This window comes from Solanum stenotomum, chromosome 10, assembly GCF_019186545.1.
Source record: "Solanum stenotomum isolate F172 chromosome 10, ASM1918654v1, whole genome shotgun sequence".
NCBI classification, from domain to species: Eukaryota; Viridiplantae; Streptophyta; class Magnoliopsida; order Solanales; family Solanaceae; genus Solanum; species Solanum stenotomum.
Genome location: NC_064291.1, coordinates 4,600,925 through 4,611,355, shown reverse-complemented (window position 1 = coordinate 4,611,355; position 10,431 = coordinate 4,600,925). Strand labels below are relative to the sequence as shown.

The following is a 10,431-nucleotide window of genomic DNA, read 5'->3' as shown; positions in this document are numbered from 1 at the left end:
AAGGGTTGTGAGAGGAAGTGATGGAGTGGGGTAAGAAATATATTTTACATTTTATTTTATAAAAGAAATATTATTTTTTGGATGATAATTTTTTAATTTTTAATTTTAACTAATATTAATAATATATTTAATTTTTGTCAAGATTGAATGTTTTGTCCGTGTAGAGTGTGATGTGACAATTTTTTTAAATAAAAGAGAGTCTATTACACACACCATGATGAGAGTGGTATAAAAGAGAGATGTATGTTTCTCAAACTAAAAAGTGATAGTTTAGGTATAAAACTCACACTCTCAATAGTTTAGGTATATATGACACTTAAAAAAAGTGTATAATTTTTAACAGTTATCTCTATATATGTTATGTTATCAATATTTTTGCGAGTATATATGTTAAATATCAATATTTTTGATATATACTAATTGTTGAACACCATTGACATAGCAAAGAAAAATAGCCCAGTAGTTAATGTTGTTCAAATTTGCCTTGGAGGCTTGGGTTTGATCCCCGACTTAGGCATTTTATTTAAAAAAAAATTAGTTCCGTTTTTCTCTTAAAAAAGAGAACAAAAGTTATAGTTCCGTTTTGATAATCTGACCAGCAAGGTTTTTTTTTTTTTTACTTGTCTTAAAGTATGAACATCCTTAACGAAAATCCTGATTCCGCCTCTGCAACACGCCAATAGGTAACTACACTCAATTAGTAGTGTCATTTCGTTAAATATATATATTTAGTAAAAAGTTTCGAGGAAAGGGTAACGCTTGACACCCCTTTACTCAATGTGGGTCCACTCCTAGCCATGTCTACTAATTCAAAAAGTGTACAAAGTTGGAAGAGGAAATGAAATAAATAGCTAGGTTAGGGTTTTGTTTTGTACCATCTTGTTTTCATATTAAATAAATATCTGTGGAAATATACATACTTCGATATTAAAGTCAATGAATAAGTCAAAAACAATTACTACAAAAATAGTAAATAAGTTGTAACATACATAAGAAACCCATGATTTATTTGAATAATAATAATTTGCTTTATCAGGACCCTATCGATAATAGAAGTAAAATTATCAATATTATCACTAATAAACATCGAAGTAACACAACTCAAGCTTAAAAAAGAAAAGCGAGAGTAATGCCATACATACATGTTGACACCCGATTTTGACCCTTCCCGATAGAAATTAATTCACGAGCTTCTTAAATTCCAAACGATTTGTAATAATTGGTTTTTATAAAGTTCAAAATATTTTTTTTTAGGGTTACTTTCAAGTAATTTTAGCATCCTTATAATTCCTAAGTTTGTATATAATTATCGTATTTTATAAACATTTTGAAAATCATCTCAAAAAGATTTTAATTTTAGTAAGTAAGTTATTAATTTATTTTTGTTTAAGTTTTGGTTATAATTTTAAATCGTTAGTTTACAATTAAGTTAATTATGTTATTTCGTTAAGGTCAAGAAGTTCGTTAATTAATTAGCATTAATTCGTCTTATTTAGGTTTTAGCCGAATATGTTAATTTAATTAAATTTGGCTATTGCTTAAACTCCGAAATCTAACCAATCTAATTCTATCTCTAACCCATTTAAAAGGGCCCAAATTTTGGGCCATTCCACAATTTCCAGCAACAACAATTCCATCAGCCCAAATCAATTATGCCCAACCCATACCAAATGTTGACAACCGACAATACATACAGTAGTACACCAAACTACTGCTGTACGTTTCTTCTTCTCGAAAAAATGACAAATTCCAGCTCCAGCAGCTCGATACGACACCAGCAGCAGCCCGAAACGACGCTATTTCAGCAGCTCACGGCGTCATTACACGGACAGCGTAGGAGCAGTACGATTTTGTTGTCTTCTTCTTCATGTCCCTTTCAAATTCGTACCAACAGGGCAGTAAAAGTAAGCACGCACTCCGTCCCCCTTTTCCCTTTGGGAATGAGTCAAAACCTCAAGGAAAAGGTGTTTGTCCGAAGGGGTGAAAGTTTATGGGATTTTGAATTTCGAAATGGGTTCTTTCTATCCATTTTTTTTCCTTTTTCCCCCGTAAACCCTAATCTCCGGATATAAGTATTCTGGTTCTTTTCAGTAAAAGGGAGATTTTTTTTTATTTGGAAATTCTCTACTAAGGCAAGGGGAAAAGATTTTTTCCGATTGGAAATTTTTTAGAACAAAACTACATCTAATAGCTTGAACAAAATTACTGAAGTGTATACTAAATACACCAAGGAAACAGAGAAAATACTTAATTTTGGTGTTTTGAGTTTGATATCACTGTCCAAACATTCTGATTTGCTGCTTGTGTTTGAGTCTCGGTGTGGTGAAGGTCGTTGTTTTGCTCCCACTTCTCTGTTCCAAGAAAGGTAAATCCAGTTCCCTTTTTATTTCCTCACATTGTCCTGTTTTTTTATTCGGCTTTAGATATGTCCAGATTTTCGTATATTTTTGAAGTATTGCACATTCATGCTTTTATTTCTCTTGTATTGTGGCCAGTTGACGAAGTGTTTGTATAATGAAATTATTCGCATGTAGTGGGTTGCAAAGATTCGTGATTGTTCATTTTTATTCTTGCCTTGGTTTTAGTTAGCTACTGTGGTTATTAAGGCTCAAGGTAGTTTCTTCTTGTATACTCATTATGCTGATTTTCTTTTACTGTTGAATAGATTCATTAGTATCTGTGCTTCCAATATCATTGATTGGAGGTTTTGGGTTAGCTTGAGTTTAATATAGATTAGTGATTTGATTTTGAGTTGACTTGCTTCATTCTATCTATTTAGTCACTTGTTTTGCTTCTATTGGTAGTGATAAGCTAACTTTAGCCGAAAAATCCATGTCTAGTTTTTTGTGTAATTTTTATCCTAGTTGGACAGTGGATGAGTATGTTATTTCCGTATTTGCATTTTTGTTGGGTTGTCTCTCGTAATTTTGAAATTCACTCGTTTTGTTATATCGCGTCATGTGCATCGTAATTTTCCAGCATGCCTTAGTTTTATTTTGCATCTCATTGTTTTGGATTAGATAATATTCCATTGTTTATTGGTTTTTCTTGAAATCCGAAAGATGTTGGAATACTTTGGTTTACATTGCAAATTGTCTACAATATTCATTATATAGTATTTTAAGTAACCAATTTGCTTATACCATTATGATTTCTTTTATGTTTTATCTATTTATTTATTTTTATTTATTTTCTTTTAATTATCTTTTGAACCTATTTGAAACAGTAGCTCAAGTACAAAACTTAGTTTGTTAGTATCATGATTTGAGGCCATCAGTTTCTCTCATAAATTTGTTCCATTTTATTTAGATCCTCGGCATTTAGTTTGATCAAGTTCATTTTGCTATATTATTCTAAGGGGTCGTTTGGTTTGAAAATGAGTTATGATAAATGAGTTATGATGGGATAAGTTATGTTGGGATTAGTTATGATTGGATAAGTTGTGTTGGGATTATTTTTTATTGAGTGTTTGGTTTGTGGTATTCAAAATAATAAATTTTAAGAACAATTTATTTGTTTACAAAAATGCCCTTCATTAATGTAAAAAGTGATATAACAAAAGGGTTGAAAGAGACATTTTTTGTCATTTACCTATTTTATCCCGGGATAAGTTATCCCGGGATTACCACCCAAATAGAGGGATAACTTATTTTGGTACTAATTATTAATCCCGAGATAAGTTATCCCGAACTTGTCAACCAAACAACAAAATAAGCGGTATTATAATTTAATCCCGGGACTATATGGTATTATCCCTCACACCAAACGACCCCTAAGAGTCTTTGTGATAAATTGTCTTAGATGTGTTATTATTCTTGTTATTTCGAGGCTCTAGCTCCTCTCTTCTATTTTGTTTTCGCATGTGAAATTTGCCCGAGTTCACTACGAACTCACTCCTTTCCCTCACATTTCGAGAGAGCCATAAAGGCTCAAAGTCCTTTATCGAGTCAACCGGCAATTGAAAGTCGACGTACAGGTCCCGGAGTCGAAAAAATATTGGAGCAGATTAGAGAATTGAAAAGATTGGACCAAAGGCCTATTTTTAATTCCAAAAAAAATTGTATTTTGTTATCTATTGGGCCTAAGCCCATTTAGTCGTTATTCTATATTTTGTTAGAAGCCTAGGACAGGTGAAAAATTGGGCCTAAGGCCCAAAGAAAAATATTTCTTTATGTTAGTTCAGGACAGGTGCAGGCGACTTAAATGGGTCAAATGCCCAAAACGAAAATAGGCCCAAATACTGGCCCAGGCGGATATGAAAATCAGATTTAGGCCTAAATCTCTTTCCCTCTTTGTTTTATTTACTTGTTAATATTTGCAATTAACCTTAAGATCAACAATTCAAATCCTCGAAAGACGTTCATTTCGCTTTAAAAAATTAACTAAACCAATCATCACTTAACAAGGCTTAAAGAAATAATTTTATAAGATAGTTCAATTAGATAGTATTTAAATATTTCCCCTTTCCCCTTTAAAATAGTTCTAACTATGAAATAGTCCAATTTTGCAATTCAAGTTAAGTTAATTTATTTTAGCCAAATAATTTAACCGTCGGATAACCACATTAGTGAATGTTCTAGATGCTTTAAAACTCTTCCTAGAACACTAACAAGAACCTCGAACCCCTTTTAAGTTTTCACTAGATTTCTGTTTTAGTCTTTTGAAAACAATAGTTTTCTTTATTTTTCTTAAAAATTAAGTGGCGACTCTAAAATCAGTTTAAAATATATTTTCTAATAAAACAATACATACATACATAAAAAAAATATTTTTACGATACCTAAAATTGTTCTTCAAAAAATTCGAGAATGATACCCGGAGTAATTCCCTTGATTCCACCTCCATCAATGCTAAGAACAGTCACCATTTCTCCCAATGTAGCAAATGTTGAACTAGTAGTTGCTAATATCATAAAAACTAAATTGAAAAAGATTTAGTAGTTGCCATTTTGCAGATTATAATTAATAAAAACTAATATCTCAAAGTGTTTTTTAAGTTTTTTTTGGTGCTTTGAGCTTATAACAAGCATGGTATATATAGTCACGTAAACAAATTGAGAAATTCTATTTTGTGTTAGACATAACCAATAAAAGTTGTATGAGAATCCGTTCAAATTTTGACACGTGGATAGTTGGCCCAATTGAAGGAAAGTGAATTTATAGTTGGTGTCAGCTCGGCCAATACAATAAGGAGTCGTTTGATAGAGTGTATTAGAAAAAAGAGAATTTCAAAAATAGCAAATATAATAGACATAATAAGGTTGTATAACTATAGTTTCGGTAATTGCATCCAGATCTGTATTTTCATTTGTTATGGAGGCTGCTGTTGTATATTTCACTTTGCGAACGTACAAATAGGGTAAGTATATACAAATTATGTATTTATACATTTAGGAATTTTTTTAAAACTTTTCTTGTCAATATATAAATAAGGTAATTTATTATGATTTTTTTTATATATCGTATACAAATAGCTAGGGTACACATATATCAAATTTTGGATTTGTATAATCAAGAATTATACAAATTCTAGATTTATACAAATCAAGCGAATTATACAAATCAGACGAACAACAAGATTGAGAGAAATTATAGTTGCGAATTAGAATTATTCTAAACAGATATAACATTTTATATGATTTAAATGTTTTCTATTCTGTACAATTTTTCTTGAGAAGAATTAATGGATGCATTACTAATACCATAAATATATAAAAGGCGAAATAGTCTAATGGACCTCATACTTGTATGTGTTTGTATTTTAGACCTTTTTACTTGGAACTTTGTCAACTGAACCCTCTAACCCAATGAAATTTAACATTTCAAATCCCTCTGACTATTGACCAGGCCTATGTGGCAACTTAACTAATGAGTTGAAATAAACACGTGATTCCACGCACAAAAAAGAGCGTAGCCCTAAGAATTTTGATTAAATTTTTTTAAAAAGAAACAGAAAATTAGAATTAAAAAAAAATTAAAAAATGTTTCACTTCTCTCTTCTTTCCCCCACCCATCCCCGTTTCTTGTCCTCTTCAACCATCACTTTTCCCATTCTTCCCCACCAAGACCTCTATTTCTCTCTTTCTCCCCTTCCCTGCTCCTTTCCAATTTCTTTTTCTGTTTTCCTTTTTTTCGTTTTGTGTTCCCCCAAATTAAAAACGAAATAGTGCGAAAAAAAATGAATATAGCGAAGGAAAATTCAAAAAATTGGTGGGACAAACCTAGTTATCGAAAGAAATATTTCTAATGAGTATCTTAACCTCTTTTGTTGTCAAAGTTGTTCTTGTATCATTTTATTTTATTTTTCTAGGGTAAAGTGACAAGATATGATAGTTTTGAATACTAAAAAGTAATTGTTGAATATCTTTATGAAATTAGATGAAGTGTTGTAAAATTGTATGCAAATATTAAGATATGTTAAGCTATTTAATGGTGATTCATTGGTATCAATGGAGGAAAGGGTTTTAGAAGTTGCTCAAGTAACAATGAAGAGAATAATGGAGTGAAAAAAAAGAAACAATTATTTAAAAAAAATAATAACAATAAATGATGTGTCATATAAAATCTGATGTGGATAGTGACATGTCATTTTCATTGAGCGTTTGAAGTTCACACAAAGCCAAAGGGGTTTAAAATATTGAGTTAAAGGGTTCAGTTGACAAAATGCTAAGTTAGATGGTCTAGAATGCAAACTCATACAAATATAAGGATCCATCAGGCCATTTCACGTATATAAAATTCCTTTCTTTCTTTTTCTTAATTAATCAATTAATATAAATTTCATGTGATATAAAATTTTGTTTTTTCAAAATTTTTATTTAATATAAAATTATTTTTAATTTTAAAATTTTAAATAAAATAAATTGCAAGCAAATAGTATATGATATACAAATTAATGGACAATGCAAATAAAACTGAGATCATTAATAAAATACAATTACACAAACATTATATAAATACTCAACTTTCAAGATTTTTATGTTGCTCCCATAAATGCTCTATTTACATGGTTTAAAAAGAGCATTTTTGTCCTTAATTTTTTATGTCTAACTAAAAATTGTTCAAACGAGAGATTTTCATCTACTACCAATTTTGTCGTTGCAGTAACAACTTCTACGACATCTTGAATTGGTGCATTAAGATCACATTGATGCATTGTGCAATATAATACATGTAGTCATTATATTATGTAGCACTTCCTTTCACCAAAAACGTGACTGTCCTACAATAATTGTAAAACGTGATTGCAAAACTCCGAATGCACGTTCAACATCTATTCGGCACGATTCTTGTTTCATCGTGAAATATTTCTTCTTTTGGGAACTTCGATCACGAATAGTTTGAACAATTGTAGACTATTTAATTTTGTGCATTCTTTATAGTGAATATTAATAATAAATCAACTTATATTAAGTGACGAAAAAATTAAAAAAAATTGAAAGATTATTAATTCGAGACTAAAATAATATATATTATATAATATATTTTTTAAAATACTATATTACATTTAAAAAGAATTACGAATACTAGAGATTTAATTAATGGTCTTATACAAAATAATATGTTAATTACAAAATAATAGAAATAATAATAAAATAATAAAAAAGTAAAACAAAAAATATAAATAATAATTCTCCAAATTCGAATAACTACTATTCAACTCTCTAAAGAATAAAAAGTGAAATTTACCGTTCACCTAATACACACATTTAACACATTTTCTACCTATTCACCAACCCAACGACAAAAATTAAAGCTCTGACACTTGTGAAGATGAAATTCATCTTCTCCTTTTTAACAAAAGAATATTAATTTTTTTGACAAAAAAAATCTTGTTTTATATAATATATGAGAAAATCTAAAAGTTATATCTTAATTATATTTTCTTAGTTATTCATTTTTATTCAGTTAAAAAATTAAAATGTTCAAAAGTTATTGTTACTCTCTCCTTTTTTTTAAAAAAACAATTATTGATATTGTCAATTTTATCATTTTACCTATATTAATTAATAGAGTTTCGAACATATCACTCACTCCATTTTTCAAAGGCATTAACTTAATATAAATAAATTGAGGATATAATTGGAAAAATAATAGTGTCCTTCATTGATTTGTCAAAAATGACAAGTACAAAGAAAAAACAAGTTATGAATTATTTAACAAGTAAATAAGGACGAGGGAGTACACCCTCCGTTCCAATTTATACGTCATCCATACTACAAATATATGATCCTTAATATTTGTCATTTAACAAACTCAATGCATAAATAACACTATTCTTTCTATTTTATCCTCGAGAATTATTAGCCTTGAGAGTATAAATTTGATCAACATAAGAAAATTAAATGATTAATTCATATTCATTAGTCAATTTAATTAATATATGTTCATGTATTGAAAACTTGATTTCAAGAGAATACTAAATAAAAGCATAATGATAAACTTACATAATTTGTTAAGGAATGTGAAATCTAAAGTGGTGACATATAAATAGAAATGGAGGGAACATTAATTTTGGTGGTAATTCATTATGTAATAAATAACATAAATTAATCTATATATCAATTTCATATTTATTTTGTCTCATTTTTGGACTTTTTTTTTGTTACACACTAACATCTTTGGGATAAGGGTCTGAAAAATATCTCAATTTTGGTTAAATTTGTTGTTGCGATACTAAACTTTCATGAGGACCTATTACCTCCCTAGACTATTTAATACCGAATTTTTTACCTCCTGAACTATTTAATAGTGTATTTTAAAGGTATATATGTGCCCACGTGGACACATTACTATTTATAATTTTGCATTATTTTTTATGTCCACGTGGGCATATATATATGTTTAAAATACGGTATTAAATAGTCTAGGGAGATAATAGATCCTCATGAAAGTTTAGTATCGCAACAGCAAAATCGATCAAAGTTGAGGTATTTTTCAGACCCTTATCCCAACATCTTTTCTTTGTTTTTCGCATTAAATTTGAATTTTAAAACTCCGTATCAATTATCATTTGACTAATTTTATTAATCATAATTAATAAACTTTTAATTAAAAAAAGTTAATTTTTTTCCACTTATGTTATAGAAAAAATATAGGGAAAGGGTCTGAAAAATACTTTAATTTTAGCCGAAATTGTTGTTACGATACCAAATTTTATGAAAGACCTTTTACCCCTCTGTACTATTTTAAAGTGTATTTTAAAGGTATATATGTGCCCACGTGGACACATTACTAGTTATAATTATGCAATATTATGATGTCCATGTGGACACATATATACCGTTAAAATACACTATTAAATAATTCAAAGGGGTAAAGGTTTCTTTCCAAAGTTCGGTATCATAACAGCAATATCGGCCAAAATTCAAATATATTTCAGTCTTTTTTCCCAAAAATATATATGTAAGTCATTTGTGTAACAATAAAGATATGTATGAGCCACTTTCATGATAAAAGATATATCAACACTACATGTCAAAATTGAGGACTATGTCAAACTTGACTCTACTTTTTATTTGGTGACCACAACAATCAAAGAGAAAAAAAAATATAACCACATTTTTCACATCTTAGTTATTTATGATATTTTTCTTTCGTTTTAAAGGTTCATGCCAGCGATGTAGACAAAGATGGCAAGTAATTTCGGTCATGGACCGCAATATAAAATATGATCCACAAATTTATATTTTATACCTATGACAATATAAATGATATTATTTTTTGTAAAAAAGATTCATGCTTGATGTGAAGAAATTATTCTGAAAATTTTTATCAAAAAAATAATAAGTTACCACCACAAGTTTATATTTTTTACGTTTAGCCCAAAAATATTTTTAAAACTAATGAACGATTAAAGATGAGAGAAAAGGCCAAAAATTCCCCTAAATTATGGAAAATGGAACAATTTTGCCTTCCCTTTTAGTTTGATTTTAAATAGGGAAATGCATAAGTACCCCCAGCCTATGCCCAAAATTCCTGAGACACACCTAACCTTTACTAAGGTCCTATTACCCCCCCGAACTTATTTTTTAGTTAATTGTTTACCACTTTTCAGCCTACGTGGCTGAGTCCGTGATTTCACCTATGTTAGGCGCGTGGGTGCAGCTTTTAGACAGCACTGACCAATAAAAATTGGTCATGTGTTAAAATAAACTTGGAAAAAATAAATATTAACTCAATTGTCTTCTTCTTTATTATTGTTCTTCATGTTTGGAAAAAAAACCTCCATTATCATAACTTAAATTGCTCCTTTCTTCGAAAAGCTAACAAAATAAAATCAAGAAAAAACTAACCTTTGAACTCAACCACGATTCTTGATGACTTAGAAGTAGGGGTGTACATAGGTCGGTTTGGTTTGGTTTTTCATTAAAAAAAACCTAAACCAATTATGTCGGTTTATTAAATCTAAATATCAAATCAAACCACGCAA

General features: G+C 29.3%; 1 pseudogene; it reads right to left on the bottom strand.

The window, feature by feature from the left end:
• Positions 1-4,947, bottom strand: part of LOC125843365 (patatin-11-like) — a 9,138-nt pseudogene extending 4,191 nt beyond the window's left edge.
• Positions 4,948-10,431: the final 5,484 nt, after the last annotated feature.